The sequence below is a fragment of the Scyliorhinus torazame genome, chromosome 18 (assembly GCF_047496885.1).
Source record: "Scyliorhinus torazame isolate Kashiwa2021f chromosome 18, sScyTor2.1, whole genome shotgun sequence".
NCBI classification, from domain to species: Eukaryota; Metazoa; Chordata; class Chondrichthyes; order Carcharhiniformes; family Scyliorhinidae; genus Scyliorhinus; species Scyliorhinus torazame.
Window position 1 is genome coordinate 59,778,545 of NC_092724.1, and position 26,056 is coordinate 59,804,600.

The window sequence follows — 26,056 nt, forward strand, 5'->3', positions numbered from 1 at the left end:
AGCAGTTTACTTTGTACGTGGCTGCCTTAGGTCTACATGCACAGCCTGATGAGTGAAAAATAGCATTGCTGCTCACTGTAGCAGGTCCACAGACAATCAAAATCTTAAACACATTTGTATTTGAGCGAAAGGCAGATAGTGAGAGCTTTGATGCTATCGTTAAAAAGTTTGATGAGCATTGTACCCCGAAGAAGAACAAAACTTTTGAAAGGTACATTTTCAGAACATGCACACAGCAGACAGGTGAGTCGTTCGACAGTTTTCTAATGGATCTAAAATTAAAGGCTCAGACTTGTAATTTTGCCATATTAAAATCATCAATGATCAGGGATCAAATCGTATTTGGCATAAAAAATGGTAAAGTGCGTGAATGTCTTTTGAGGGAGAATGAACTCCAGGTCGAAGATGCAATAAAAATTTGCCATGCCAGTATGTTAGCTGTGTAGGACATCAACACGTTAAACATGAGAGGTTTAGGCGCGAAAATTGGGAATGAAGCCGGCACCTTAAATGTTGTGACGCTCCAAAAAGTAAAATGTGGTCTCAACAGCAGTGGCCATTTTAAGCGATTGCCAGACACCACCATTTTGTAAGCAGTGTGAAAATCGGCACTTACAGAAGCCTTTGGGAAAATCTGTGCGAAGTGTAAGGGCAAAAACTACTTTGCCAAGCAATGTTTTTCCAACAAGAAAATCGACTCACAAAAATCCATTAACACCATTGATGAAACTAATTTAGAGGACACATTCTTCATTGATGCCATTTCTAATGCAGACAGAGCCAACCAAGGCAAATGAAGTGAAATGTCTTCTACTAAAATGAGAAGTAGTAACAATGAAGTATCTACTGTAAATAAAGATAACTGGACAGTTTCTTTACTTATAAATCAAATGTTTCTAAATGTCAAACTCAACACGGGAGCGAGAGCGAATCTCATCAGTATCAGAGATATTGAAGCAATGAGAATCAAGCCCAAAATTTTGAACAGACCAGCATTTTTAAAAGCTTACAATGGTCAAAGGATTAATTCTTTCGGTGTGCGTGAGCTTGAAGTTCAAGTCAAAGATGAATCCATAAAGTGAAATTTTCAATTGTAGCCACGGATCGTGAATAGTTACGAGATGTGAAACACTTCAGTCAGTCAAGAGAATATATAGGGCTGACTATGCTTTGAATGCACACAGTAGATTGGTGGATTCAATAGTACAAGCATTTCCGGAGATTTTTCAATATTTGGGTGTCTTGCCATTTACTTACCGAATTCAACTAAAGGATAATGCGCAACCCATAATACATGCTCCTAGGAGAGTGCCAGCATCATTAAGGGATCGGTTGAAAGCTGAACTTGACAGAATGCTGAATCTGTGGGTTAGTAATTGATACACGATCAATTGCACAAAGACTAGAGTTGGGTACAACTGAGGCTTTATTGCTCTCAGATGTGTGGCCTCCCACAGCAGCTGGTGAAATGACTGCAGCATGGAGGACACACATATTTATACTCCGCCTACTGGGCGGAGCCAGCAGGCATGGACAACCAACGTAGCTGTAGTACAGGTCCTACCATACATCACCTAATAGAGGTGCAACAGTGGTTTACCACATTCACCCCCTGTTAAAATTGAGTCCGGCATACATATATATACAACAAATGGTTTTCTTTTTTTTTACATTTACATTTACAATATTTGATGGAGAGAAAAAAATGTCTTTTGAAGTCCAGTGGACCAGTTAGAGGTTTAACCGGTCCGGGGCCTTGATGTGCCGCTGGCAGCAATGTAGAGGTGGTGGCAATGCCGATGCTGGTCTGATGTACGGTGCCTCCGGGAGCATGCCAAAATCCTCTTCATCCTCGGGCGTGGGCAGGGGGAGGACGGATGGTCCCAGGGGTTTGCGACTGGGAACGCTGGGGGAGGGGAGGGTGTTGCCGGGCCAGGGGTGTGTGTGTGTGTGTGTGGAACCTGCTGGTGCCAGGTCCCTGAGGGAGACAGTATCCTGGCGGCTTCGGGGTACGCCACGTAGGCATACTGGGGGTTCACATGGAGCAATTGCTCCCTTTCCACCAACGGGTCCGCCTTGTGGAGTCGGACGTGCCTGCGGAGTAGGAGGGGTCCTGGAGCTGCGAGCCAAGTCGGGAGCGACACCCCAGATGTGGACTTCCTGGGGAAGGCAAAGAGACGTTCATGGGGTGTGTTGTTAGTGGTGCACAGTGGTGGTGCACAGTAGTGACCGAATGGAGTGTAGTGCATCAGGGAGGACCTCCTGCCAGCGGGAGGCCGGGACGTTTCTGGACCGTAGGGCCAGTTGGACGGCCCTCCACAACGTCCTGTTCTCCCTTTCTACCTGTCCGTTTCCCCGGGGGTTGTAGCTTGTCGTTCTGCTGGAGGCGATACCCCTGCTGAGCAGGAACTGACGCAGCTCATCACTGATGAATGAGGATCCCTGTCACTGTGGATGTAGGCGGGGAAACCGTACAGAGCGAAGATTGTGTTGAGGGCTTTGATGACGGTGGCAGATGTCATATCGGGGCATGGGATAGCAAAGAGGAATCTGGAGTACTCATCGACCACACTGAGAAAATACGCGTTACGGTCGGTGGAGGGGAGGGGCCCTATGAAATCCACACTGAGGCGGCAAAGGGGCGTGAGGCCTTCACCAGGCGCGCACGGTCCGGCCGGTAGAAGTGCAGCTTGCACTCCGCACAGACCTGGCAGTCCCTGGTGAGTGTCCGTACTTCCTCGATGGAGTAGGGCAGATTGCGGGTCTTTATGAAATGGTACAACCGTGTGACTGCCGGGTGACAAAGACTGTCATGCAGGGTCCCAAGTTGGTCTACTTGTGCGCTGGCACATGTACCTCGGGATAGGGCGTCCGGGGGCTCGTTGAGCTTGCCGGGGCGATACAAAATCTCGTAATTGTAGGTGGAGAGCTCGATCCTCCACCTCAAGATCTTACCATTCTTGATCTTGCCCCGCTGCGTGTTATTGAACATGAAAGCTACCGACCGTTGATCAGTGAGGAGAGCGAATCTCCTGCCGGCCAGGTAATGCCTCCAATGCCGCACAGCTTCAACAATAGCTTGGGCCTCTTTTTCGATGGATGAGTGTCAAATTTCTGAGGCATGAATGGTGCGGGAAAATAATGCCACGGGTCTGCCTGCCTGATTGAGGGTGGCGGCTAGGGCGACGTCTGATGCGTCGCTCTCTACTTGGAAGGGCAGTTTCTCGTCGACTGCGTGCATCCCGGCCTTGGCGATATTGGCTCTGATGCGGGCGAAGGCCTGTTGTGCCTCGGCCGTCAGGGGAAAATGGGTTGACTGTATGAGTGGGCGGGCCTTGTCCGCATAATTTGGGACCCACTGAGCGTAGTACGAAAAGAACCCCAGGCAGTGTCTGAGGGTCTTGGGGCAGTGGGGGGAGGGGAAGCTCCATGAGGGGGCGCATGCGGTCGGGATCGGGCCCCAGAACTCCGTTCTGGACCACACAGCCGAGGATGGCTAAGCGGTTTGTGCTAAACACACACTTCTCCTTGTTGTAGTGAGGTTTAGGAGAGGGGCGGTGCGGAGAAATTTGGCAAGGTTGGCGTCGTGGTCTTGCTGATCATGGCCGCAGATGGTGACATTGTCTAGGTACGGAAAGGTGGCCCGTATCTGTCAACCATTTGGTCTATCTCCCTTTGGAAGACCGAGACCCCGTTGGTGACGCCAAAGGGAACCCTGAGGAAGTGATAGAGGCGGCCGTCTGCCTCGAAAGCAGTGTATGGACGGTCTGATTTACAAATGGGGAGCTGGTGGTAGGCGGATTTGAGGTCTACCGTTGAGAAGACCCGGTACTGTGCAATCTGATTGACCGTATCAGATATGCGTGGGAGAGGGTACGCGTCGAGCTGCGAGTACCGATTGATGGTCTGGCTGTAGTCCACGACCATTCTGTGTTTCTCCCCAGTTTTAACTACTACCACTTGGGCTCTCCATGGGCTGTTGCTGGCCTCGATGATGCCTTCCCGAAGCAGCCGCTGGACCTCGGACCTGATGAAGGTCCTGTCCTGGGTGCTGTACCGTCTGCTCCTGGTGGTGACCGGTTTGCAATCCGAGGTTAGATTTGCAAAGAGGGAAGGCGGATCGACCTTTAGGGTTGCGAAGCTGCACACAGTGAGGTGCGGTAGGGACCAGCCGAATTTCAGGGTTAGGCTCTGGAGGTTGCACTGGAAGTCCAGGCCGAGTAGTAGGGCAGCACAGAGGTTAGGGAGGATGTAGAGGTGGAAGCCGCTGAATTCGACACCCTGGACCGTGAGTGTGACCGTACAGTACCCCCGGATCGCCACGGAATGGATCCGGAGGTCAGGGAGATTCTTTGGTTGGTAGGGTGTACCGCGAGGGAGCAGCGCCTTTCCGTATCTGGGTGGATGAAGCTTTCGGTGCTCCTGGAGTCCAGTAGGCAAGAGGTCACTTGTCCGTTGATTTTAACGCTGGTCGATGCGGCGGCCAGGTTGTACGGACGAGACTGGTCGATGGTCACTGAGGAGAGTCGTGGTCGATCATAGCTGGTGTCAGATGATGGGGAGCCCGGGGAGCACAGGTCCTGGAACGTTGGCGGTGCCCATGTGCCGTGGGGGAGACAAGATGGCGGCGCTTGAAGATCTTGAGGAGGACAAAATGGCGGCACCCATGGGCTGCACGTGGCGGGGGTTGAACAAGATGGCAGCGCCCATGGGCCGCACGTGTTGCTAGGAAGGGAAGATGGCAGCGCCCACTGGCCGCGCTTGGTCTGAGGGGGGGGAGATAGCGGCGCCCATTGTCCGTAAATGAGGGATGTGGGTGCAATAGCGGCGACTGCACGGGCCTGGCACACCACGGCGGAGTGCCCCTTCTTGCTGCAAGCCTTACAAAGGGAAGCGCGGGCTGGGCAGCATTGGCGGGGGTGTTTCTGCTGGCTGCAAAAGTAACATCGGGGACCCCCAGGGTTCGCTGGCTGGTGCGTGGCGCAGGCGTATTGACTGGGTAAGGCCCCCGCTGGGGCGGCTGTCTGTGGGGTACACGATGCGTAGGAGAGGTGGGCCACACGGCTGGGGGTGTAGGCCTGAATGTTGCGCGATGCAACTGTCATAGAGAGCGCTAGTTTCTTTGTCTCTGCTAGGTCGAGCGTGGCCCCTTCTACTAACAGTCGCTGGCGTATGAGGTCCAACCCAATCCCCGTAACAAATGCGTCCCACATAAGGAGGTTTGAATGTTCAGTGGCCGTAACGCCTGACAGTCCCGGTCCCGGAGGAGTGGGATTAGAAGTCTTCTATGGACTCACCAGGGAGTTGAGAGTGAGTGGCGAGTTTGTGCCTGGTCAAGAGCGTGTTCGTCTTCTGAGCGTAATTCTCTTTGAGAAGCGGCATGGCTTCGGCGTAGTTCAGCACGTCCTGGATTAGCGGAAAGACGCTGGAGCTCAACCTTGAGTACAGGATCTGTATCTTCCGAGCCTCCAAGACAGGGCTGGGCGGCGAGTTGATGTACGCCTCGAAACAAGTCAGCCAGTGTTGAAAGTCCTTTTTGGCGTCGCTTGAATGCGGATCCAGCTGCAGGCGATCCGGTTTGATACGGAGGTCAATCTTTTGAGCAATAAGTTGATGCACGATCAATTGCACAAAGACTAGAGTTCCGGACAACTGAGGCTTTATTGCTCTAAGATGTGTGGCCTCCCACAGCAGCTGGCAAAATGGCTGCAGCATGGAGGACACACATATTTATGGTCCGCCTACTGGGCGGAGCCAGCAGGCAGGGACTACCAACATACCTGTAGGTCCTACCATACATCAACTGATAGAGGTGCAACAGTGATTTACCACAGTAATAAAATCGAAGAACCAACAAATTGGGTAAATTAAATGTATTAAAGAATGCAATAACGATGTAAGAATATGCATGGATCCTAAAGACCTCAATGCCAACATCAAACGAGAACACTATCCAATACCAAAACGTGAAGAAATAACGAGTGAAATGTCAGGTGGGACGTGCTTCAGTAAACTGGATGCATCGCAGGGTTTTTGGCAACTCAAATTGGATGAAGAGAGTACAACGTATTGTACGCTTAACACTCCATTTGGCACTTCTGTTTTCTTCAAATGTGTTTTGGGATAATATCCGTATCTGAAATCTTTCACAGGTCAATGGAACACATTGTGGAAGATATTCAAGGAGTTTGTGTGTATGTTGACGATATAATAGTATGGGGTTCTATGAAGGAAGAACACAACGACCGACTTATCAAAGTACTGCAGAGTGTTAAGAGGTATGGGCTAAGATTGAACAAAGCCAAGTATCAATTTGGCATTAAGGAAATTACGTTTCTGGGAGACAGATTGTCTGCTCAAGGCGTATAACCCGATCAAATGAAAATACAGGCAATAATGAATATGCCACGACCGTCAGACAAGAAAGGAGTTCTGAGGATATTAGGAATGGTCAAGTTTATAGGCAAATTTATTCCGAATTTGTCAGCCAAGACAACGTGTCTGAGAGAAGTTATCAAGAAGATGAATACTTTTGGAGGGGTTATTGGAGGGCTTAAGTGGGTCGGTGCAGACTCGATGGGCTGAATGGCCTCCTTCTGCACTGTATGTTCTATGTTCTATGTTTCAGTTGTCTGGAATGGAGGGAATTTGTGCAGAAGTACAACTTCAAGCATGTCACATCCAGTCCTTTATATCCACAGTCAGATGGAAAGGCAGAGAAAGGTGTGCAGATAGTAAAACAATTACTTTAAAAAATCGATGGACAAGACAGGATGATCCACATCTTGGATTGCTCTGTTATCGAGCATCACCTTTGAGTAATGGTTTGTCATCATCACAATTACTGATGAAAAGGACGACAAGAACAACATTTCCATGCCCTTCATATCAACAAGCAAGTCACAAAATAAAACATCAACTGCAGTCTCAAAAGAGGAAGCAGGAGAGAATCTATGACAGGTCAACCAGGTCTCTACAACCTTTAGAATACAATGATATATAAGGGTGGAGGATCCAGATGGCTGGTCAAAGTGTGTAAAAGTGATACAGAAGATAGGTCCAAGATCCTACACAGTCATCACAGAACAAGGACAGGCACACAGGAGGAACTGAAGAGCTTTGTTAAAAATTCAGCAACCTGTTACTTCACTGTCAGCAGATGATGTGTGTGAGAACTTCTGTCTCTCCAAACCAACGCAACCTGAACAAGAATCAAATGTAGCACCTGAAGATGCACAGAGTAATGCAGTTCCAATAGAGGAACCTTCAGAGCCACTAAAATGTCAAGCAGATTCGGCGGATCAACAAAAGCTTAGAAGGTCAACGAGACATCGAAAGAAGCCTGACAGACCGAATCTGTAGTGGACACTGTAATTGGAAATAATCTGAATTGTTATGCTGTGCACATCATATGTATGCTAATTGGTTGAAATGATGTATGTTATATTTTTGTTAAAATCTAAAGCAAAGGGGAGACCACAAGCAATGTGTAGAAACAATATCAACCAGCAAGCAGGGCAGGCATTTTCAGGTAAATAGGAACTAAAACTGTAGCAAAACCTTCCATCCTGGTTTCTCCATGCCCATCATAACTTTTAAATTTCTCCAGAACCTTACACTTAATGAAGACCTGAAGGGTCCTGCCCGATTTTTACCTGATCCTTCACTGAAGTAACATAGCCTGTTTTTACATTAGTTGACAGTTAAACCTTGCAGATCATCATCAAATTCTTCATCGTCTTCAACTTCTTTAGTCGCGTTATCAGATTCAATTGGGAGGAATCCATTCATGCGATCATTGAACTCTTTATCAGTCTAGAAAGTCAAACATATGGACATTCATTAATGAACTGCCTGACCGTTTGTGGAGAATGTGTAGGAGGAGGGTTGATAAGCTCACAGGGCTACATTCTCATCCATTGCTGAGTGAAGAGGCAACGGCACAGGGATATTATCACTGGACGAATAATTCAGAGGCTCAAGGTAATCCTCTGGCAGGTGGTGGGATTTGAGTTCAATTAAAAATAGAACTGGAATTGAAAAGTCTAATGATGACCATTGTCAACTGTGTTGTCCTTTGAGGAAGGAAATCTATCTTCCTTACAGCGCGGTGGCACAGTGGTTAACACTGCTGCCTCACAGCTCCAAGGACCCAGGTTCAATTCCAGCCTCGGGTGACTGCCTGTATGAAGTTTGCACGTTCTCCCTGTGACTGCGTGGGTGTCCTCCAGGTGCTCCAGTTTCCTCCCACAGTCCAAAGATGTTCAGGTTAGGTGGATTGGCCATGATAAAATGCTCCTTAGTGTCTAAAGATTGGGTGTGGTTGCTGGGTTACGAAGATAGAGTGGAGGAGCGGGCTTAAGTGGGGTGCTCTTTCCAAGGGCCAGTGCAGACTCAATGGACTGAATGTCCTCCTTCTGCACTGTAAATTCTATGATTTTATGTGACTCCGGACCAAAGGTGGTTGGTTCTTAAATACCCTCTCAAGGGATGCAAAATAAATGCTAAATAAATAGACAGATCAAAGTATCAAGCAGCGCTCACACCCCATACTCATGCCTAACGTTCGACTAAATTAAAGGACTGCTGGTAAATGGTCCATCCATTTCTTCACTCTCCAGGTGGGTGCAGGACTTGAAGGTGATAAAGTATCTCTCAGGTTCAACAATCAAAATGGCAGCAGTGATTATGCATTTTGTGCCTCAGTTGTGTGAAATAATTTAATAATTTTTTGGTAAAATCTTCCAGAGCGCTTTCAGAGTATCACAGTGAGGAGAATGGATAAAGTCCACCAATAACTGAACCATCCCGATCAGGAGTCTCTCAGGTTCCATCACCAGTCCAGTTTTAATTCCCTGCTCGCGGCACAGGCGGCAGTTGGTCTAGAATTGACCTCAGGACCCTTGGACTTAGAGAGATAATTGGACAGTATTCCCATTTCTGATCATACTGGAAAGTAACTGTTACACAAAGATCAGGGCTGTGATTTCCTGGGCAGCTTTGCCACGGGCCCAGATCCCGTCATGGCCGCTGACTCTTGTGAGAGGGCCATAATGGGATTTTTGCCGCGGGATCTCAGTTTGAGATCTTCCTGTTATGTGAGGGATGGGCGGAAATGATGGGGGAGATGATACCCCGTGCTGGCGATGATGGGTGGGGGGATTGGGTCATCCTGATGGCTGCATGGTGTGTAAGGGGTGTGGGGCAGGGGGGTAACCTGTGTGGTGGGGGGAGTGTACACTTCTGTCTTCTAGGGTTAGGGCGATTCCCCTGCTTTCCAGGATTCCGATGTAAATGGCAGGGTGTTGAAAGGGGGCTTTTACTTTGACTTTGAGATCGGGTCACTCTTTACAAATGACACTTCGATCTCCGCCCCACCCGAATGACGGCGCCAAATACCAACCCTGATGTTTTTTTTAAATCGGACATTGGACAAAAAATGGATTTGAACAGGTTGTGACACCCGTTGTGAGTCTCTTCGCCTGCCCCACCGGCCCTGCTAGCGTTCTTAGAATCATAGAAATCCTACAGTGTAGAAGGAGACCATTCGGCCCATTGCGTCTGCACTGACCCTTTAAAAGAGTATCCTATCCAGGCCCAGTCCCCTGCCCTATCCCCTTAACCCCACTTAAACTGCGCATTCCTGGACACTAAGTGCAATTTAGCATGGACAATCCACCTAACCTGCCCATCTTTGGAGTATGGGAGGAAACCGGAGCATCCGGAGGAAACCCATGCAGACCCAGGGAGAGAGTGCAAGCTCCACACAGACAGTCCCCCCAAGGCCAGAATTGAACCTGTTCCCTGGCACTGTGAGGTAGCATTGCTAACCCCTGGGCCGCCATGTCACTCCTTGACAGACCCGTGAGAACATGCAAGAAATTATCGCTAATTTGAATCTCATTTGCTAACCGGGAGTCCCGTTGGTGTGAATTGGTGCAAGTCCTGACAAATGGGGAACTGGCGGCTTGCAGTTCAAGGGTTGGCAAGGGGGTGACTACCCTCCCTACAATTGCCTCCAGGTTCTTCACGGAAAGTGGAGATCGGGAGCTTGTATTGGGCTGGTGGGCTCAGGTCAGGGGTCTTTCCTGGGGTGGGGGTTTTTTGATTGGTCTTCCCATTTGCAGCCTTTAAATCCTTTCAACTGTCTATCAGCATGCCAATTTCAAAGAGCTGTGAGATGAAGGTAAAAGTATTCCCTTTATGTGGTGAAACCTTTGAAGTGGTTTTGTTCAATGTTAATTTCATTGCCCTTTATCTTTTTCAAGCCTGTGTGCATGCCCAGAAGCTAAAACGCTTTGAACTGCATTGTTTGCATTCAATTTCATTGCCTTTTAAAAACCTTTTAATTGACAGGTCCAGCGGTGTAAAAGGAAGGATTACCGATGTTTATTCATACAGCTCCAGTGGGGTCCATTAACTCTGAGGGGCAGTTGCTTTTCTAACTGGAGTTTTTTTATAAAGAGGTTGTCTCTTTGTTCTGAAGAGCTTCCTAGAAAGAGCAGGTACCTTGCATGGCAGGTCAGGTTTGCTACTAGCACCAGTTGGAATCATTCCAGTTTTCTCGCTGGCAGGAGCATTTAATCTTCAATCGCACCCAATGAATTTGGGTATTAAAAGGACAGGAGAATTTATCTTGACAAAAACATACCTTGGTCTTGTTGAGTTCTCTGTCCAAAGGCAGGTCCAACCCATAGTGCTACGACCTCCACCTTAGGTAGGGCAGGGAGGAAGATCCCAAATCCACCCAGTCCAGAGCCGGGATCAAAATCCTTCTTGTTGGTGTCCAGCCAACCACCCCACCCAAAGGAGACTAAGTTGTTCAGGTAACACACTCATGTCCATGCATGTTGTCGGCTGGAGCTATGAATGGTGATTGTGGAGGCTCCTGCTCTTACCTCCTGCCGTTGGCACATGGTGGAAGAATTTATATATTGATATGGAACCCATTTGGTTGCTTTAGGAGTGCCTCTTTCTTGCCCAGCAAGACCTGGAATGGAACTTGAACCTTGGCACAATACCTAGTCACAATACCCCCTTATATATTGGTAAGGGAGGTTGGTTTCTTTGTTATAATGAGGTGCTCTGATGTCACGAACCACTATCACACCTCATTCAGTAATAGCACCACAATAACTCATATCTAGATCCCTCAGACTAGACATCTTGTACACACCAGGTCTCCAAACTGGTTCATTCCCACGGTAAACGTGTGTTTCCCCATTGAGTACTCCAGATTGTGCTGTTTGATGTATCTCACATTGTCCTCCCATATCTTTCTCCTGTAGGTCTCTTCTTCCTGAATAAAGACATGAAGACAGTCAGATTCTAGTATCTTTTGTCCTTCATAAAATTGTGCGTTGGCTTTAAAGATTCCTGTAGTAAAGCTGAAATAAAAGTTTATAGTTGGGTTTCTATCCTTTCATCACGGAGAAGTTACACTTACTCCTCTTCCCACAGATACAGAAAAATAAACCAATCTCTGAGAGAGTGACAGAATTATGGTAGGAGTAAACAGCTGAACAAGATCAACATCTTTATTCCTCAACATTGGAACAAACAACAGAAAATAAGGTAGCAGTGGGACAATATAGTTCATGCATTTTATAGATCAGATTTGCCTCCACTATCCCGTTAATTTTACAGCTATGTTCTGATTGGTGAGCATGATGACAATGTCAATAGATGGAAAAAGAGGGTTGGTTTAACTCAGTTGGCTGGACAGCTGGTTTGTGCTGCAGAGCCAGGCCAATGGCATGGGTTCACTTCCCATACCGACTGAGGTTCTTCGTGAAGGCTCCACCTTCTCAACCTTGCCCCTCGTCTGAGGTGCGGTGATCCTCGGGTTAAATCACCACCAGTCAGCTCTCCCCCTCAAAGGGGAAAGCAGTCTATGGTCATCTGGGACTATGGCGACTTTACTTTTATTGAAAGGGGATGGTCCGGAAGCTGCTCAAGGTGTATTTATGGGGCGCGATTCAACTAATTGGGAAGAAAGTCCCATAACGAGCGTGTACAAGGGGCCTCAGCGGGAACCCGTGGCCGAGGCCGCACGTAGACCCGTTTTGTTCGAGTGAGCAGAGCTCTCCAGTGTAGCGAGAGATTGAGGGGCCGTTTTTAAATGGCGTCCTGATCTCCAAAGCCCCTGAAGCGACCCTCAACACCACCCAGCCCGAACACACTATGGGAGGGTCCTGGGCCCTCCATGAAGCCCCCCAACAACCACGCAGGACACCCCCAGCCTATGCCAGCTGGCAGTGCCATCTGTGCACTATGGCAGTGCCAGGCTGACACCCTGGTGACACTGCCATGATACCAGGTTGGCACAGCCAGAGTATCAGGCTGGTACTGCTAAGGTGCCTAGGTGGCACCAGCAGTGCCAGGGCACCACCCTGCCCATAGGGCATGCAGCTGGGTGCCTCCAATCCCCTGGGAGACCCCCACAAGTGCCATTCTGTCTGGTCCCCATTTGTGGAGACCAGTACCAAACTGCACTCACCCGTGATCTTCAAGGCGAAGGGGCTAAATCACAAAGCCTCAGCTACCTTGAGAATCTGCACATTAAAGTGAGGCTAGCTGCCTCGCTTTAATATGCAGTTTTACCAAAACATGATCCCACCCACAATCAGCGGGATTTACGTCACAGCATCTCGCAAGATCGCATTACATCTTTTGTGCCTTGCGAGCCGGGTACATCCTGGGAGCGGGGTCTCTCGGCATTCATCAGCCATGCTGCGCCGTGGTGAGCTGCTTTTGAGATACAATGTGGCAACTGGATCGTGCCCATGGTTTCTACAGTAGCTTCGGCAGGGGTCTAGTAAACTGAGTGACACCAAAGGCGTAAATTTAATGCCCTCCCTGCAGGGGCTGTTTAGCACAGGGCTAAATCGCTGGCTTTGAAAGCAGACCAGGCAGGCCAGCAGCACGGTTCAATTCCCGTAACAGCTTTCCCGAACAGGCGCCGGAATGTGGTGACTAGGGGCTTTTCACAGTAACTTCATTTGAAGCCTACTTGTGACAATAAGAGATTTTCATTTTCATTCATTTCATTCATGTGAGCTTGGTGGCAAGATGGTTTTTAAAATTGGTGGGAATCCCTATGCCTTTCTGTCTAAACCCAGTTAAATCTGGAAAGCAACACTCATGAACAGCCTTCCGACCCCAATGGCTATTCAACCACTTAGGTGGGCAGTTCATGCCCAATTAAAGGCCTCATCCCATCACCACTGGCGTTCACCCAGTGGTAGACAGGGGTCCACCATGCAGGAAGCCCGTGAAGCAAACCTTGTTGCGTTGGTGACAGGCTTCCAGAAATGTGTCACTTGTTCAGAGGAACTCAGTGCCTCATCAGGTCATGCAGCATCAATGAGGTGGGGGCCCCGTTGGGAGCCAAGCCCTTTCCCTTGCTGCGCGGTCATCTCCCCCTCCCCCAGTCCACTGTTACTCACCTGCGGCCTGTAACCTTTTAAAACTTCACTTACAGGATGTAGAGATCACTGGCTAGGACAGCGTTGATTACACATCCCTAATTGCCCTTGAGAAGGTGTGGTGAACTGCCTTTTTGAAATACAGTAGTCTATGTGGTGCAGGTAGACCCACGATGCAGTTAGGATCGGGAGGTCCAGGTTTTTGACCCAGCAACAGTGAAGGAATGGTGATATATTTCAAAATCACCTTGGGAGGGCTCATCACTGGCAGCAGCAGCACCTGCTCAGTGGCACTACGGAGCAATGCACACCTGCCAGCCTCATATAGGCCTTCAGAAATTAGGTGACGGTGGTCTGACACCGGCTCGCCAGCCAATGGTTCATTGTCATCTACATTAAATTCTTCCGTAAGGCTCTACTGTTTCCCTGTGAAATCTGTCAGCCATCTGTTGGGGTCAAAGACTGGGAGAATTGCCATGGAATGATGTTTTCTATTTCACTGCACATATCCATTCCACCCAAGAAATAGCCCTCCTCTCCCATGTTAACTTCAATTACGAATTGTCAATATTTAGTGAGTGTGTGGAACCCCTTCCCCCTTCACAGTGAGCTGAATGTTTGGAAGAGGCTCCACACTAGAACAAATTCCCCTTTTACCTCGGTGTACTGCTTCTTATATTGAGATTTCCAGCTCTTCCAGTCTTCATCCAGTCTTGAATCGAATGTGTGACCTGAAGCTACAACCAGAATCGACAGCAGCACACAGCCCAGAAACAGAGAGAGCTTCATGATGGACAATCTAATGGAGCAAAACCAATGGCATCAGACAGTATGTGGACAATATTCACAGATTACTGGGGAAATAGCTGTTTGGTATAGATATGCTGCCAATATTATCCTGCTCAATCAATTGCTGTCACCTTTTTGCATTTTAGCTTCATTGAACAGATAATATATTTCTTGCTCATTGTCAGTGGATCGGAATCTTCCTGCCATTAAATCTATTGAATTAAAATTAATCAATAGTTAAGACTAAGTGTTGTGAAGAGCAGAAAACTTGTGAAATTAATTTAAATTGTGCTGATGTGGTGGTCTGTGCTCAGTACTAACATTCTAGCCTCAGTCAGGAAGGTAATATCTAAAATGAAAATCACCATAGTCTCACAGGAGAGAGAGAGCTGACTGCTGCTGATTTAACCTAGGGGTCTCACATCAGATTGAGAAAGCGGGGCCTCCTGGTAACGTCAGATGTTGCAGGAATTGAACTTGTGCTGTTGGTGTCAGTTCTGCATCAGGAGCCAGCTGCCAAGTAAACTCAGAGGGCACTAGGTTTCCCACTCCCTCTGGAGCCAGCCACTGAGACAGTCAGAGTCCACGAGCTAGCACAGTGCAAACACCATGCGGTAGCTAGTAAGTCTGGTCAGGCTAGTACTAGGTCACCAGTCAGTTCAGTATAGTGTCGACCCACAGTTAAATATGTATGTTAGTTCTATCGTTCAATAAAACTGTGTTGGATCTTCTACAGTGTTAGAGGTCTGTTTCTCGCATCGCTGCATCAAGTGCAGTCCACACCGAACCGACCTGCCTAACACATTATGGGACCACGGGGTGATATTGAAAATTGATGGACCTACCTCGAGTGAATCAGCATTGACCAGCAAGCAGCCATCTGGTGACATGGAAAACATCCAGCCTCCTCCGCATCTCCGGCAACCTCGGCGCAAATTGGAGGCTCTTCAAGTAAAAGTTCCTCTGGAACATCGAGGCCTCCGACCTCGAAGCAGCATCGGATGCCAGGAAGATCGCGCTATTTCTCTCCACCGCAGGGGACCTCGCCATCCACATCTGCAACTCCCTCACGTTTGCTGACGGCGAAGACAAAACAAAATTCAAAACAGTCCTGCTGAGGTTTGACGGTCACTGCGACATTGAGGTGAATGAGAGCTTTGAAAGGTACGTTTTCCAGCAGAGGCTTCAGGGTAAGGATGAACCTTTTCAGTCCTTCGTCACTCATCTCCGCATCCTAACGCAGTCATGTAACTATGGTTTGATGGCTGATTCCATGATCCGGGATCAGATCGTCTTCGGGGTCCACTCCGACTCCCTTCAGCAGCAGCTCCTGAAAGTCAAACAGTTGACCCTCTCTGTTGCTATCGAGACATGCGTTGTCCATGAGCATGCTAAGAATCGTTACTCAGGGCAGCACGGTGGCGCAGTGGGTTAACCCTGATGCCCCACGGCGCCGAGGTCCCAGGTTCGATCCCAGCCCTGGGTCATTGTCAGTGTGGAGTTTGCACATTCTCCCCGTGTTTGCATGGGTTTCGCCCCCACAACCCAAAGATGTGCAGGCTAGGTGGATTGGTCACGCTAAATTGCCCCTTAATTGGGAAAAAAATAAAGAAATAAAAAATGAATTGGGTACTCTAAATTTAAAAAAAAGAAACGTTACTCCCACATCAGGGCGGCAGAAACTGCGAAGCTGCCCTCCCACGAAGCGGAACGGGTGCAGGCCATTGCACAAATGCAGGGCCTGAGCATCGAGGAGAGTGGCCGTTTCACTCGCTTTTCCCGGGTCCCTGCACATGCGCACCACGACCGAGTGGACGACGAGCCCGACAACCTAACTGCTCAAGTGCGTATGTCGACCGACCGCACTGCGCATGCGCGATGGCGCACGGAATGCGCTGACATCGACGTCATGACGTGTCCGAATTGTGGCTCCGCTCTTTTAAAGCGGCAATGTCCGGCAAAATGATGCCGGTGTCTACAGTGTGGCAAGCTTGGCCACTACGCAGCCCTTTGCAGATCTGCTCCACTGCTCAGCAGCCAGCGATCCCAGCTGCGGCGCAGAAGTGTCCGCTCAATACAACAAGGCATGCCAGATTACGATCCCAACAGCCCAATGGACCCTGATGCTGAGTGCCTCAAGTCCCCATACCGGGTGGGCATCATAATGACACATGCGCTGCCTTCCACCACACCTACGCAATGCCTCTCGATCCTCAGTGTGGATCCCGACGACGAGTCCTCACAGTGAACAAGGCCTGCATCCGGTTCAAACTGGACACCGGCGCATCGGCTAACCTCATCTCGAAATCCGACCTCGACACCATCCGCACCAAACCGAACATTCTTCCACCAGCCTGCCAGCTCCTTGACTACAATGGCAACGCCATAGCTGCCAGTGGCCGGTGCCAACTGGGGGTATCCAATAAGGCGATCAAGGCGACGCTGCGGTTTGAAATCGTTGGGCCTGACAGAGTGTCTCTGCTCGGTGCTCGTGCCTGCAAGCTCCTTGTTCAACGCATCCACACCATGTCATCATCACCAGCGACGGCCTCGCCCATTGGAAACTTGCAAGCCGACATAGATGACATCATCACGCAGTACCACAGCATGTACGACGGAATGGGCACGCTCCCATACCGATACAAAATCCTGCTCAAGCCGAACGCCACCCCTGTAATTCATGCACCTCGCCGGGTGCCGGCACCCCTCAAGGATCGTCTGAAGAAGCAATTACAGGACCTCCAAAACCAGGGCACCATATCAAACGTCACAGAGCCACAGACTGTGTCAAGAAGCCGTCAGGGGAGCTTCGCATTTGCATTGACCCTAAGGATCTAAACCGAAACATCATGAGGGAGCATTACCCGATACCAAAATGAGAAGAGTTGACCAGTGAGATGGCTCATGCCAAATTCTTTACTAAGCTCGATGCCTCCAAGGGTTTTTGGCAAATACAGCTGGACGCGTCCAGTCGCAAGCTGTGCACGTTCAACACCCCGTTTGGTCATTACTGCTACAACCGGATGCCTTTTGGCATCATATCTGCCTCCGAAGTATTTCATCGCATCATGGAACAGATGATGGAGGGCATCGAGGGAGTGCGAGTGTACGTTGACAATTCATTATCTGGTCCACAATGCCCCAGGAACACATCGCTCGCCTCAAGCAGGTATTCCAAAGAATCCATGAACATGGTCTTCAGCTCAACAGAGCCAAGTGCTCATTTGGTCTATCGGAGATCAAATTCCTAGGTGACGTCATCTCGCAGCAGGGCGTACGGCCAGATGCCGACAGGGTCTCGGCGATCAACGCCACAAGGACACCGAAGTACAAAAAGGCGGACCTCCGCTTGCTCGGAATGGTCAACTTCCTCGGGAAATTCATTCCCAATATGGCATCCCACACCACAGCCCTCCGCCATCTCGTCAAAAAGTCAATGGAATTCCAGTGGCTGCCCACGCATGAAGAGGAATGACGCGAGCTGAAAGCGAAACTCACGACAGCCCCGGTCCTAGCATTCTTCGATCCAATCAAGGAAACCAATCCAATCAACTGATGCAAGCCAGGACGGCACTGGGGCGGTGCTCCTCCAGCGGGATGACTTCGCGTCCTGGGCTCCAATGGCGTATGCCTCCAGGGCCATGACGTCCACTGAGCAACGATAAGCTCAGATTGAGTGTCTGGGCCTCCTAACAGGGATAGTCAAGTTCCACGTCTATGTTTATGGCCTGCCGAAATTCACGGTAGAGACGGACCACAGGCCTTTAGTCCACATAATCCAGAAGAATGTAAACGATATGACACCTCGGCTACAGCGTATTCTTCTAAAGCTACGCCGCTACGACTTCGAACTGGTCTACACGCCAGGTAAAGAGCTGATCGTTGCAGATGCCCTGTCCAGGTCCATTACCATACCGCATGAACAAAGTGACTTCATCTGCCACATAGAAGCCCAAGTGCAGTTGTGTGCCTCGAACCTTCCGGCCTCTGACGAACGGGTGGTCCAAATTCGTGAGGAGACAGCCAAGGATCCTCTGCTGCAGCGCGTGATGCAGCACCTCAGCAATGGCTGGCAGAAGGGACAATGTCCCCAGTTCGAAAACGTAAAAGATGACCTGATGGTGGTGGAGGGAATCCTTCTGAAACTCGACAGAATCATAATTCCTCAGAGTATGCGTGCTATGGTGCTGGGCCAACTCCTTGATGGTCACCTTGGGGTCGAGAAATGCCGACGCAGAGCTCGGGAGGCGGTCTATTGGCCGGGCATCAGCCAGGACATTGCCGACACAGTCCTCAATTGCCCTACCTGTCAGACGTTTCAGGCAGCTCAACCCAAAGAAACGTTGCAGCAGCACGAGATTGTGACCTCTCCGTGGTCCAAAGTAGGCGTAGACCTTTTCCACACCAAGGGGCGTGACTACGTACTCCTGGTCGACTACTTCTCCAGTTACCCAGAAGTAGTGAAACTGTCTAACCTCATGTCGAAGGCGGTAATCAAAGCCTGCAAATAAACATTCTCCAGGCATGGGATACCGCTCACGGTAATGAACGACAACGGTCCTTGCTTTTACAGCCAGGAATGTTCTGACTTCGCACAATCCTACAACTTCTGTCACGTTACCTCCAGTCCCCACTACCCGCAGTCAAACGGGAAGGCCGAAAAAGGGGGTCCCCATTGTAAAGCAGCTGCTGTGCAAAGCTGCAGACTCAGGCTCCGATTTTAACCTGCCGATGCTGCCATACAGGGCAACCCCACTGTCCACTGGATTGTCTCCAGCCCAGATGCTCATGAATCCCACTCTGAGGACCACAGTTCCAGCCATCCAGGTTCCCGACCTAGACCACCTCACGGTCCTACAGAAAATGCAGCAGTCACGGGTCCAACAGAAAGCCATGTACGATGCCCATGCCACGGATCTGCCCGAGCTGGCCCCAACTGATCATGTTCGCGTACAGTTGCCTGAGGGCGGCTGGTCAGCCACAGCTGTTGTGCCCAAACAAGTGGCCCCAAGATCATTCCTTGTCCACATGGCTGATGGCTCCCTGCTACAGCGCAACAGACGGGCACTGCGAAGAGTTCCACGCCCGTTACCTGACCAGTGTGCCCCGCCGCCTACGATGCCTCCTCCGGACGTACCCGCCCACGAGGCCACCAACCTATCAGCAATCCTGCCAGTCCACGCGCCCACCGCGATGCCAGCGATCCCGCCTCTCCAAGCGCAGGCGGCTCCTAATCCACCTCTGCGGTGATCAACAAGAATTCGTCACCCACCACGAAGACTAAATCTATAGACTGAGCTTTGTACATTTTTGTGACTTCACCAATTGGACCTCTGTAAATATCGTTTTGTTTGCCATGTATCTGCACTATCGCAACTTTCCTATGTATATACGTTCGTCTAGACATCTTTCTGTACATAGTCAGGCACATATATATATATATTTATAAGCATCCACACGTTAATTTTTACAAAAGGGGAGATGTCATAATATCCACGCATGTATAATGAAGTGCAGCCAGGCAGTAATTGACACACAAGATGACCAGTAAGCACACAGCACAGTGCAGCCAATCACCAGACAGGATACCACCACTATAAAGCCAGAGGGCACTAGGTTTCCCACTCTCTCAGGACCCAGCCACTGAGACAGTCAGAGTCCACGAGCTAGCAAGTGCAAACACCATGCGGTAGCTGGTCAGTCTGGTCAGGCTAGTACAAGGTCTCCAGTCAGTTCAGTGTAGTGTCGACCCACAGTTAAATATGAATGTTAGTTCTATCGTTCAATAAAACCGTGTTGGATCTTCTACAGTGTTAGAGGTCTGTTTCTCGCATCGCTGCATCAAGTGCAGTCCACACCGAACCGACCGGCCTAACACATCACCAACCTCTCAATGTCTAAAGTACCAGTGTAATTATTATGTCACGGGGTTAGTATTTCAAAAACTTATACTGAACATCCAGCAAATGTTTGTTCAAATTTGACCAGGGTTTATTTTCTGTATCTGCAAATAAAAGATAATTGCGCTATTCAGAAGTGATTGACTGGAGAATTATCCAATTAACTCCATTCTGGTCAGGAAAGCTGGTGTAACATTACGCAACCCTTAAAGTGCCAAAAAATGTCACTGGAGAAAGTACAAAAAAGATTTATTCGAATGCTGCCAAAACTGAGAGGTTGCTCAGAACAAGGAATATCGATTAAACTGGGACTATTTTCTCAGGAGAAGAGAAGGCTAATGGGTAACCTAATGGATGGCCTCCAGATTATGAAAAAGTTTGATAGCATAGTGATAAATATAAACATAAGATATTCACTAACAAATCGGATGGAGAGTTCAGGGGACACGTCTCTATCCACAGAGTGGTTGGAATGAGGGACTCACCGATAGAACAGGAAGCAGGAAGTATAAGGGTAAGCTCGATAAGCAGATGATGAAAAGCGGAACTGGATGAGAAGCTGATGGGATGAGATAAAGAGAGGTGGGAGGAGGTTCATGTGGAGCATAGATACACTGATTGGCATGAGGGGCGGCGTGGTCAATCCGGGAGGAAGCTTGGGTCGAACAGGAGGGGGGGAGGATCGGATGGGCGAGGAGGAGGGTTCTGGAAGGGGGGGTTTGGTCGGGTCGGGGGCGTGGGTGGTGTGCTGGGTCCCCTGCGGGGTCATGTGCATTGGGGGTGTTCCACGCAAGGCTGGATTTCGGTTTTTCTGGCGTTAGAAGTGATTTTTGTTTCTTCTACCTTATTCAGAGCAAACATCAAGTTAGAACTGGCAGAGCCATCCAAGGTTAGTGATATACCCTCAATCATGACACGAGAGAGTGTACTCGTGAAACAAAGGCTTTAATAAACAGAGAACTTCACCAGCCAGAGAGATGAGTGCTCACTGAGCGCCGCCCACAGGACGTCACCTTATATCCGGCCCCTGGGAGGTGGAGCCTGAGGTGGAGTCCTCCAGGGTTCCAAACCTGGTCTTAAAGGGACATTACATGCATGATCTTAAAGGCACAATACCCATTCATCACAGTTAGTGATTTACATCACTTCTTGGCAGATGGCTCCCAGCCCATTGCAATTGTCCAGAGGTAGTTAGCACTTCTGGACAATTGCCAGGTAAGCCCTTACATGGCAACTTCCTAGAAGGATTTCCCAGCGCATTATTGGGGTTCCCCCTAAATGCAATGCTCGGTGGCACGGTAGCACAGTGGTTAGCACTGTTGCTTCACAGCACCAGGGTCCCAGGTTCAATTCCCGGCTTGGGTCACTGTCTGTGCAGAGTCTGCACATTCTCCATGTGTCTGCGTGGGTTTCCTCTGGGTGCTCCAGTTTCCTCCCACAAGTCCCGAAAGATGTGCTTGTTAGATGAATTGGACATTCTGATTTCTCCCTCAGTGTACCCGGAGAGGCGCCGGAGTGTGGCGACTAGGGGATCTTCACAGTAACTTAATTGCAGTGTTAATGTAAGCCGACTTGTAACAATAAAGATTATTATTCTAAAGGAAGTTGTGGGCCATTGTAATACTTGTAAATTTGACATTGCCAAGAACGCCTTGATTTAGTTTCCCTTTCCTCCAATTTATTTACAAATTTGTCATTTTGTTGGCCATTGACCTTTCACCTTGGTTTCTCTATTTAAAAATAAAATCCCCTTTATGCTCTCACTGCCAATTTCTAGTGCACAGCATTGAGCAGAATCCGGACTGGAGCAGCCGTATCAACACTCTGGCTGTACATGCAGGGCAGAGGCTGGGTATTCCGAGACAAGTGTCTCACCTCCTAACCATTCAGTCTCTCCTAAATCTCCAAGCTCCAAGTCAGAAGTGTGATGGAATCATCACCACTCGCCTGGAAGGTGCAGCCACAACAACACACCATCCAGGACGGAGCATTTCACTTGATTGGTGCTCCTGCTACGAGACTCAGTTTCTCCTGCACCGTCTACCACACTACAGCTGCAGTATGTACTATCTACAGGATGTACTGCAGCAAATTAACAAGGCTATTTCTTCCTTTACAACCTCTAACACCAAGAACAAGAGCAGCAGTATCTTGGGTACATCTCCAACTCCACATTCCTCTCCAAGTCACACACCATCCGGACTTGGACATATATTGCTGCTTTCTCGTCATTGTCATGGGAATTCCTACTGAATGGGATTGTGGGAGCACCTTCACTACAAGGACTGCAACAGTTTAAACAGAAGGTGCCCCACAACCTTCTCAAAGTAGCTCGGGACAGCTAGTTATAAATGCCAAACTTACCGGCATCAATCACAATCTGAAAATAGATATTTAAAATATAACACAGAGGAGGAGGAGTTAATTAACTTGGTGATTCCAAACATGTTCAAACACTTTCCCAGAATACTGAAACCGGTGAATTTATCCCCCGTTCCATCTGGACGAACACTCAGAATGGGAACTGAACCCATCCCACTCCACCCATTTATTTCACCTGTCACTTATCAATGAACACTGGAAGGAATGAGACAGAAACTTTGTATTAACAAACTCACCTTGGAGAGATCCCCCGAGCAGCTCGACTGAACGGCGGGTGTCCTCACACATTATATACACACACAGCCTCCCAGGACCCATCCTTCAGATCTATGGACACATCATTGATTGGGAAATGGAGGACAGTAACGAACAAATGATGTGGGATTGTCTCATTACACTCAGAATGTTGCTTTAGAATCAAATTCCTCTTTTAATTATTTTTGATTAATTTTCTGTTTGTCTCAATCACTGGGTGTCACCTGAGGATTTTAGAAGCCAATGATGTCAATGATTCTGTCCATTCACCCTGCTGTGTGTTGAGACCAGGATGATGGAATGTGAGTGAGCTGAGTGTGTGCCCCCGCCCCAGAGTCAGCCCACTACACAACAGGCACACACAGCACACAGGTTTACAGGAACCACAGGTCGAAAATGTAATTTTGTTTCTTTTCTGAATTTTACATTATCAGTAGGAAAGTTTCCAGAGGTCGGACGGGAAGGTTTTGTGCACAGTTTTGGTTTCGAGTCGGTGCAGAGGTTTGTTGCGGTTTTATTATAAGCAACATATTCTTGTCTTGCCATCTTTGCTTCTCCAACGAAGCGGAAGCTCCCATTCATACAAACTAATAAGCTATGCATTTTCTCTCGTGGTTTGATCCAATGAGGAATGCACAAAAGGAACAGGAGCAGGCCATTCAGCCCATCAAGTCTGTTCTGCCGTTCGATAGGATCATGACTGATCTGTGTGTGTTTCAAATTCCAAATTCCTATCAACTCTCTGTAAACTTTGATTTCCTTGTCAGTACAGGAACAATGAGAGCCGGTGCAGGAACAATGGGAGCCAGTGCGGGAACAATGAGAGCCGGTGAACAATGAGAGCCGGTGCAGGAACAATGAGAGCCCGTGCAGGAACAATGAGAGCCGGTGCAGGAACAATGGGAGCCGGTGCAGGAACAATGAGAGCCAGTGCAAGAACAATGGGAGCCGGTGCAGCAACAATGAGAGCCGATGTAGGAACAATGAGAGCCGGTGCACGAACAATGAGAAACGGTGCGGGAACAATGAGAGCCGGTGCAGGAACAATGAGAGCCAATGCAAGAACAATGGGAACCGGTGCAGCAACAATGAGAGTCGGTGCAGGAACAATGAGAGCCGGTGCACGAACAATGAGAACCGGTGCAGGAACAATGAGAGCCAGTGCAAGAACAATGGGAGCCGGTGCAGCAACAATGAGAGCCGGTGCAGGAACAATGGGAGCCAGTGCAGGAACAATGTGAGCCGGTGAACAATGAGTGCCGGTGCAGGAACAATGAGAGCCGGTGCACGAACAATGAGAACCGGTGCAGCAACAATGAGAGACGGTGCAGGAACAATGAGAGCCGGTGCACGAACAATGATAACTGGTGCAGGAACAATGAGAGCCAGTGCAAGAACAATGGGAGCCAGTGCAGCAACAATGAGAGCCGGTGCAGGAACAATGGGAGCCAGTGCAGGAACAATGTGAGCCGGTGAACAATGAGTGCCGGTGCAGGAACAATGAGAGCCGGTGCACGAACAATGAGAACCGGTGCAGGAACAATGAGAGCCAGTGCAAGAACAATGGGAGCCGGTGCAGCAACAATGAGAGCCGGTGCAGGAACAATGGGAGCCAGTGCAGGAACAATGTGAGCCGGTGAACAATGAGTGCCGGTGCAGGAACAATGAGAGCCGGTGCAGGAACAATGAGAGCCGGTGCAGGAACAATGAGAGCCGGTGCAGGTACATTGAGAGCCGGTGCAGGAACAATGAGAGCTCGTGCAGGAACAATGAGAGCCGGTGAAAGAACAATGAAAGCCGGTGCGGGAACAATGAGAGCCGGTGAACAATGAGAGCCGGTGCAGGAACAATGGCAGCCGGTGCAGGAACAATGAAAGCTGGTGCAGGAACAATGAGAGCCGGTGAAAGAACAATGGGAGCCGGTGCAGCAACAATGAGAGCCGGTGAACAATGAGAGCCGGTGCAGGAACAATGAGAGCCGGAGAAAAATGAGAGCCTGTGCAGGAACAATGAGAGCCGATGAACAATGAGAGCCTGTGCAGAAACAATGAGAGCTGGTGAACAATGAGAGCCGGTGCAGGAACAATGAGAGCCGGTGAACAATGAGAGCCAGTGCAGGAACAATGAGAGCTGGTGCAGGAACAATGAGAGCCGGTGAACAATGAGAGCCGGCGCAGGAACAATGAGAGCCGGTGCAGGAACAATGAGAGCCGGTGAACAATGAGAGCTGGTGCAAGAACAATGGGAGCCAGTGAAGCAACAATGAGAGTCGGTGCAGGAACAATGGGAGCCTGTGCAGGAACAATGAGAGCCGGTGAACAATGAGAGCTGGTGCAGGAACAAATAGAGCCGGTGAACAATGAGAGCCGGTGCAGGAACACTGAGAGACGGTGCAGGAACAATGAGAACCGGTGAACAACGCGAGCCGGTGCAGAAACAATGAAAGCCGGTGCAGGACCAATGAGAGCCGGTGAACAATGAGAGCCAGTGCAGGAACAATGAAAGCCGCTGCAGGAACAATGAGAGCAAGTACAGGAAAAATGAGAGCCAGTACAGGAAAAATGAGAGCCGGTGCAGGAACAATGGGAGCCGGTGCAGGAACAATGGGAGCCGGTGCAGGAGCAATGAGAGCCGGTGAAGGAACAATGAGAGCTGGTGCAGGAAAAATGAGAGCCGGTGCAGGAACATTGAGAGCCGGTGCAGGAACAATGAGAGCCAGTGCAGGAACAATGAGAGCCGGTACAGGAACAATGAGAGCCGGTGCAGGAACAATGGGAGCCGGTGCAGGAACAATGAGAGCCGGTGCAGGAACAATGAGAGCCGGTGCAGGAACAATGAGAGCCGGTACAGGAACAATGAGAGCCGGTGCAGGAACAATGGGATCCGGTGCAGGAACAATGAGAGCGGGTGCAGAAACAATGGGAGCCGGTGCAGGAACAGTAAGAGCTGGTGCAGGAACAATGAGAGCTCATGCAGGAACAATGAGAGCCGGTGGAGGAACAATGAGAGCTGGTGCAGGAACAATAAGAGCTGGTGCAGGAACAATGAGAGCTCGTGCAGGAACAATGAGAGCCGGTGGAGGAACAATGAGAGCCGCTGCAGGAACAATGAGAGCTGGTGCAGGAACAATGAGAGCCGGTGCAGGAACAATGAGAGCCGGTGCAGGAACATTGAGAGCCAGTGCAGAAACAATGAGGGCCGGTGCAGGAACAATGAGAGCCAGTGAACAATGAGAGCCGGCGCAGGAACAATGTGAGCGCGTGCAGGAACAATGGGAGCCGGTGCAGATACAATGTCAGCCGG

At 49.4% G+C, this 26,056-nt stretch overlaps 1 pseudogene; it reads right to left on the minus strand.

Moving 5' to 3' along the window:
- The window catches only part of LOC140395237 (procathepsin L-like), a 184,091-nt pseudogene extending 161,294 nt beyond the window's left edge, over positions 1–22,797 (minus strand).
- Between the last annotated feature and the right edge of the window lie 3,259 nt (positions 22,798–26,056).